We start from the raw sequence: 7,528 nt of genomic DNA, 5'->3' as shown, positions 1-7,528 counted from the left end.
AGTAAACACTGTTTCCACACAGATGTGCCATTGGTGCCAAATGGAATGAAGAATCCCGATCTTTTCTAGTCCTTGACCTTGTTGAAAGTATGCCCAGGTTGTGAGTTGGAAACTTGTTTCATCAGTCAGATTTTAGGCCTCTGTGTCTTCAAAGGATTCTTTTGAGTTAGAATAGATTTCTTTAAAAATTGGAGGTGGAGAAATGAGATAGGAGGTGTTGGGCCTGATGTGGAGAACAGCTACACAATATTAAATTCTCCTTGAATCACAAGAGCCTCACCCAGACTTCTATCATATCATAGAATACTTCAGGACTGGTTTTTTAGTGTGAGGCATTGGTCAGTCGATGTAAGTGCTTTTGCTCACACAAGCATTGCCATTTGATGTAAAACACATACACATCCACATCACGTTCTCCCCACACACATCGACGTGGACCATATGCTTCTCAAATGTTTAGTTTAACTAAAGTGGCAGATTTTTACTTTTATCAGTTCACATAATAAGGGTCTATGTTTTGAATATTTCTTTGATCACTGTCTTGAGTCCACAAGATGGCAGTGTCTTCTCAGAGACTCTGAGGAGAGCTCTCATGTATTCCTCTCTGTGTGTGTGTGTGTGAGAGAGAGAGAGAGACAGAGAGAAAGAGAAAGGGAGAGAGGGAGAGAGGTATATGAGAGGAGGAGCTCGTTGGTGTAGCAGGGGTGGTGAGAAGAATCTCTTTTTTTCATTGGTAGAACAGATTCTTTTTATGATTTCTAAGGCAGATGAATTAGAAATGTCTGAGTTCGACTCATTTTTCTTTTAGGGTTTAAAATTTGAATCTTCAGTGAAGCAGGGGAGGAAAGACTGATGAAATCCTCAAGAGTTTTACTGCTGATCCTGTGGCTTCAGTTAACGTGTGAGTTTGGGGCATTTCTATGGGAACGTAAAGTAAAGTATTTGGAGTCATTCTGTATTGTAGGCCCCTGGATAGAAACATGAATGTTATTTCCCTTAAATAAGGGAAGGTAGAGGTGGGAGGCCTGTGAAAAGATAACTTACATTCTGCAGAGGAAGCATCCATTACCCAGCCAATCTTCTTCCACTGACCATTCGTTGTGTCTCTGCACAGGGATGAGGAGCCAACAGAAGGGAGTGGAGCAGAGTCCTGCATCTCTGCATGTTCCAGAGGGAGCCATCGCCTCTCTCAACTGCACTTATACTGACAGCGTTCCTCAGTCCTTCTCATGGTACACACAGTACCCCAGCAAAGGTCCTGAGTTGCTCCTGTTCGGATACATGAATAATGACAAAGAGGAAGGAAGATATACAGCCCAGGTCAATAAAGCCAAGCAGTATGTCTCCCTGCTCATCAGAGACTCCCAGCCCAGCGACTCAGCCACCTACCTCTGTGCAGTGAGCACACAGTGCTCCCCAGGCACCTGCAGCCGGTACCCAAACCTGATGGGGCCCCAGCACTGCCTGATGCAGAGCTTAGGCTGCAGGGCACAGCAGTTCTGTTTGCTTTCCAGATGAAAATGAGAATTAAGAGTTAACACAGGGAAACATTTTTATAACTCTGAAAATAATTGACCCTGAAGGGAAATTAAAGACACAATTTGGTCTGAATGACTGTTTGAAATATTTTCCAGTCTTCCCTTTGTATTCTAGTTTTATACCACAAATTTCCTCAATAGGGTTCATATTATGATGCTCTTATATATGACAACAGTATTTTAATATGATAACTGAGATATCCCCTCACTGTCCTTAGTCCCCCTTGCTCTTACCCCATGTAGTTATTCAAGGTGTTTGATATTCATTACTTTAAACAAGTATGGAAAAACAGAAATGCAAAAGAAAGGAGTCTTAAGCAACTACTTTAAAAAAGTTGTAAGTCATGAGTTATTTTCGTTATAGATCTCCCACCCCATCTCCACCCTCAACTGCTACCCCACTGGTGGATTAGATAAGGATACATTTGATGAGTGGATGGAAGGACTAGAGCCAGAAGGTGAGAACTGGTTGAAACAAAAAGCCAAGACAGTTGCAGGGGCTCAGATCAGAGAAGGCTTATGTTACCATTTTTGAGTAAGGCTGAGTAGAACTCAAATTTCCTGGCTTGAGTCTTGTGGGAGAGTGTGTTGGTTCCTATGTACTTGAGTATGGCTGGAGATGGTAGAATTAGCTACAGCCATGGAATGTCCCATACCCACAGCAGGACATGGGAGCACAGAATGACTTCAGATTTCCTGAGAAGGATCTCTGAGGAGCATCTGGAATAAAAAATTCTAGACACCAAGGAGCTTTGTTATGGTGATTAAAGACCTCCATGGATCAACTGTCAAAGACCATATGGTACTGAGGATGTTTGAGAAAATGTTGGTGAGGGAGTTGAGAACACCAACAAGGATATGAATATTTCCCCTCTCCTGACTCACTTGCACTGTGGAATTGTCCTATAACTTACGCCCAAGTCCAGGAAAAATGTTTGTGGCCTGATGGAAATTCAGCCTTATAATAAATCCAAAACTGAGTTAGAGGGAAAAAATTTAAAAGTCACACTCACTGTAAAGCTGAAGCTGTGGTCTGTTAGACATGACATTGTTTTTGTAGTCCAAAGAGTGGGACAACTTGGAAATGAGGAATTAAGATTTTTATTCGGTTTTGGTCACATAGTCCCTGACTAAAATGATGCAATCCAATCAGAATTTGCTTCAATTTCTCAGCCTGCAGACTTATGACTTACAAATATTTCCAAATCGTGGGAAAAATATTTGAAAGGCAGTGAGAAACGGCATGAAATTTTGCTGGAAGCAAGATGGTCAAATTCTCATCTCACTTTTCTTGTGTGCCTTCTGGTGCCACTGGAAAGAACGTAGTTTCTGGTGCTGGTTTGAATATCTTTTGTCACTAATGAGCCATTTGATTTTAGGCTGTAGTATTATACATATTTCAGGATTGGTTTAGGATTGAGTGAGGTAACATATTGTCTTGAGTTCCTTAAAAGCAAAGCCTAAATTGGGGTTTCCTGTATCCATAATTTTTTGAAAAAAGCAAGTTAAGATGGAAGGGAAAAGGCTAGGCATGGATGTGGCTCAGCTGGACTCTTGATCCAGCCTTGACCTCATGGGGATCTCTGGAGCATGAAAAGCATGAAAAGCACCACAGAATTGATCCCTCCCACCGTGAATCAAGGGGGCCAGACAGCTGACCTCTGTACCCCAGGATAAAGCAGTCATTTGAGCAGGGGTATACCCTACTGGAGAATGGTGACCTTTATTGGCATAGATCATTTTTCTAGGGAAGACGGCAACTGTAAGCCAAGTGTAGTCAACACTTGCAACAGCTGGGGACTGGGTAAACTGGCCTGGAAAAGGGGATCTAGGCTGGGCACCAGCAATGTCTACAACGAACATGGAGCTCTCTTATCACATGGTTTGCCTTCAGATAGACTTTATAATTATTGTATTTAAAATGTTAATTTCTTTCTTCATTTAATGAGGTTTAAAAAGCTGGTCTTACAAATGTGGAAGTATTTAAATAATGTAGGGTAAACCACTTAAGAGAAAAAAAAATCAAAATAAATATGAAAATTATTGTTCAAAGCCAAGACTCAAGATTTTCTGAGAGTAGTGATCAAGACACCAGCATATTATTCTCTTAGTTCCTTTGGTCATTCTCGAAATACTACATTCCCATACTAGACCATAGAGCATGACATTCCACCATAACTTTGGATCCAGGTATAAGGGACTCTGATGATTCACAGTTGAAGAGTCTGGGCTTCCAGGAATGGAAAGAGATACCATATCTATACTTGTAAATGACTAGTGTTACTTTGTTCTTGGTTTATATTTAAGAATGAAGGGCTGGGTAGCAGGATGGACTCCATATTTCATTGTGTCCATGTTCTCCACAAGGTTTCTTCCTGAATGGGATCCTTGACCAGTAGTCTGGGCATGTGGACATACCATGTTACTTGGCAGGCTTCGTTTTAGGATGACTGAGCAGAGAACTGGTTATTAACTTGTTCCTTCCCCTCCCCCTGCACCTAATATCAGTTTGAAGGTGGCTTAACTCTGTCAACTACTCACAGGAAATATTAGCATTCCAGGTGTTTTACTTCAACTTTAGTGAACATCAAATGTCCACGTAAAGGCTGGCCTACTATGCGTCTCAGGTATAAGCACAGCAGCAGAATGGAGGGTACAGAGGGAGACTAGTATAGCTATTCCACATATTGACCTTCAATTTGTCCCCATGTTCTGTCCCTCCTGCCCTACATCATACCTATTCTCTTTCTCAGTCCAGAATCTCTACAGCTTCCTGAGGAGTAAGTTTCCTTCACTTGCATTTGCAATAAAATCTTCTCTTAGTTCATTCTAGGCTGTGTTTTCTCCCTCTCTGTCTCACCCATTAGTATGCTCACATCTACTTTCTATCTTATGGGAACTGTTGATATTTTTCACCTTTTTATTATTTTCACATTATGGATTTAGCATTATCCTGTTTATACTTGTAAATTTTATCTCAGTGGGAACTTTGGTAAGAAGGGAGGCGAGTACATATGCTTGATTAGATATTTTGAATCATTTAAAGTTTCAAACTGACCATATGATTTGGTCTTACATGTGAAAGAAAATCTATGGACAGGGTCAAGAAGTGAATAGAAGCATAAGGGAGAAATGATTTCAAGCTGGTACAAGTCAATGGAGTCTTCAGAAAGGAGGAAGTTGTTCTGACCTTGTGAAAAGGACCCTAGCTGACCAGATTCTCATTTCACCGGAGAATTCTCTTCTTACTTATTTCAATTTGAGGTTTCAGTGGTCTCTGTGCTAAAATAAGTTGGGTAGGGAAGTCTTTTCCCTTCAGCGTTTCATCTTACTATTAGACCACAGAGGGAATGTCCCTTGATTGACAGATCTTGTCTCCTACCTGCATGGGACGCTGCTTGCTTCGCTACCTTGAGTGTCACTGTCAATCTACTCTCTTCAATTATTTGAAAGGACTCTAACGTCCTTCTTGTTTGTTTTCTTTATCTTATAGACATTATGCACAGAAAAATAACAGTACCTTGTTTCTTGTATAATTTAATGTAAATTGTAAGAAGAATCCACACAAGCTTTATGGAGCAGGGTTCGGATATAAGATGATTATCCTGAGCTACAGTGTCAATAATTCGATTCATACACAACAGCTCATTAAGCAGTGCTTTGCACTGACAGGAGAGAAAAGAATCTTCTAGGTTTTCCTTGAGGAGGGACGTTTTTAGTTATTCAATTTTTCTAACTTGTACATGGTAGATGCTCAAGGATTTTATATAAGTAGAAAAGAAAGAGGGCTTCCCTGGTGTTGCAGTGGTTGGGAATCCGCCTGCCAATGCAGGGGACACGGGTTCGAGCCCTGGTCTGGGAAGATCCCACATGCCGCGGAGCAACTTAAGCCCGTGAGCCACAACTACTGAGCCTGCGCGTCTGGAGCCTGTGCTCTGCAACGGGAGAGGTCGCGACAGTGAGAGGCCCGCGCACCGCGATGAAGAGTGGCCCCCGCTCGCCGCAACTGTAGAAAGCCCTCACACAGAAACGAAGACCCAACACAGCCAAAAATAAATAAATAATTTATTTAAAATTTATAAATTTATTAAAAAAAAAAAAAGAAAAGAAAGAGAAAAATCTAGGAGATAAACAGTAGGTGCAAGTCTCTCTCCACATTACCTCTTCAGAGATCAGGAGGCTGTGTGAGTGTGTGCCCTGGGGCATGGATCTAATTTCTGGTTAGCTGAGGAGCCTCTCAGTTTCCTGTGACAGGAGACATGTGAATATGCACGCAGATAAACAAGTTGTTTGGCCTGGTACTGTCTGAGGGCTCTCAGACTCCAACCTGAGTCCTCATGAGCCTGGTGAATGGAAAAATGGAGAAGTCCTTGGGAGTTCATGCCTGGTTCTCTTTTGGTAGCTGTGCTGAGTTGGCGGGCTTTGAAGATATGAATAAAAAGAGCGGATCCTACTAATCTGTATAAATCTGAAAGTTATAGAAGGGTGGTTAGAATTACTAGGCTCACCTGGGTGGATTGCGAAAAGGAAATTCTTTCAGAAAAGAATCAGCCGTGAATAAATCTCCTTTGTCTGTGGTTCTCTCTTTCAACAGGCGTGAGCAGCCCATATACATTGGACCAGCGTCCTTCATTCCTGTGTATCCAGGGGAGAACACATGCTGTTCTTAGTTGTACTTCTCAGAAGAAAACAGTTTGCCACTTCCATTGGTTCAGGCAGAAGCCTGGGAAAGGACTTGTACCTTTGACTTTAATTCAATCAAGGCAGAAAGAGAAGGCAGACTAGAATTTTAAAGAACTGCTTGGAAAAGAGAAGTTTTACAGTGTTTTGCATCTCTCAGCCTCCCACCCTGGAGCTTCAGCCACCTACTTTTGTGCTTTGCGGCAGTGCTCTCCTAGCGCCTGCAGCCTGTCCCACAGCTGGCAGCTGGGCCTCTTGACGGGGTTCTAGCCTTAAGGGTGGGGTGAAGGTGTTTTCTTTATCTACAGAGGGAATTTTCTTAAAATCTCTGTCTCCAAGCAGAAATTAAGGATAATATACCACTCCTTTATGTGATGAATCCGAATTTATATTGAATTAAATTTCCTTTTGTTCCTATTGAATGTTCGTTCCTCAGTGCACACTGTGATCATCTTGAGCCTGTTAGCCCAGATTCCTTCCACTGTCTATCCTTCAGGTCAGAGAGCAGAGCCCTGTGTGCCCAGGCTCCCAGTCCAGGAAGCAAGTTTTCACCATGTTGAACCCTCACCAGTAGTGTCTTGCTCATTGGTTCACGGTCTTCATGATATTTGCTGTATCTGTGTACCACTTATACCACTATTTACTAATTTAATATTAAGTTGGTTTTTATATTAAATAGACTTTAAAAATGACTACGCAAAAAGTTATCCTTGTTTTAATGCATACTGTGTGTGAAACCATATATTTGATGTCTATTGCAAATTAAAATAACACCACATAGGTCACAATTAAAATTTTCATCTATGTACTGCCTACCATGACCTCCTGTATCAATCGCACTTTAAGAATTACTGATTCAGCCCATGCCCTTCATTTAATAGGTTAAAAGAATTTGGATGAGCAGGATTTGAATGGCTTACTTAAAGCATGACTTATAGCCAAATGGAAGCTGGGACCAGAACCCAGACACTCTGACCTCTCGTCAATTGCTTATTCCAAGAAAGATGCAAAAAGGATCCAGAGTTGGAAGGAAAGAGTCTTGTATTTTAAATTTAAGTTAAATTAAAATTTTATTACTTAATTATACATATTAATTTTAAATAAAGTAGAAGATATAAACAAGCTTAAAAATAGAACATTCCCATAACTTCATGACCTAAAAATTATAAGTATTGCTAGTTTTCAAATTTTTTAGCTCACATATTATACAGCTAAATGTTCCATGAAAGGGGATTATAATGTACTTGGTATTTATTAACATATTTGTTTTTCTCAACATGTATTGTACGTGTTGTCATGCCAGGAAACAT

At 40.9% G+C, this 7,528-nt stretch overlaps 1 gene segment (V, D, J or C); it reads left to right on the top strand.

The window, feature by feature from the left end:
* The first annotated feature begins 1,116 nt into the window (after window positions 1-1,116).
* Window positions 1,117-1,518, top strand: LOC309625859 (T cell receptor alpha variable 12-2-like). The segment is given in 1 exon: window positions 1,117-1,518.
* The last annotated feature ends 6,010 nt before the right edge of the window (window positions 1,519-7,528 follow it).

Source organism: Balaenoptera borealis (genome assembly GCF_965194805.1).
Source record: "Balaenoptera borealis genome assembly, chromosome: 3".
In the NCBI taxonomy this organism is placed as follows: Eukaryota; Metazoa; Chordata; class Mammalia; order Artiodactyla; family Balaenopteridae; genus Balaenoptera; species Balaenoptera borealis.
This window is presented reverse-complemented; position numbering and strand designations above follow the sequence as displayed.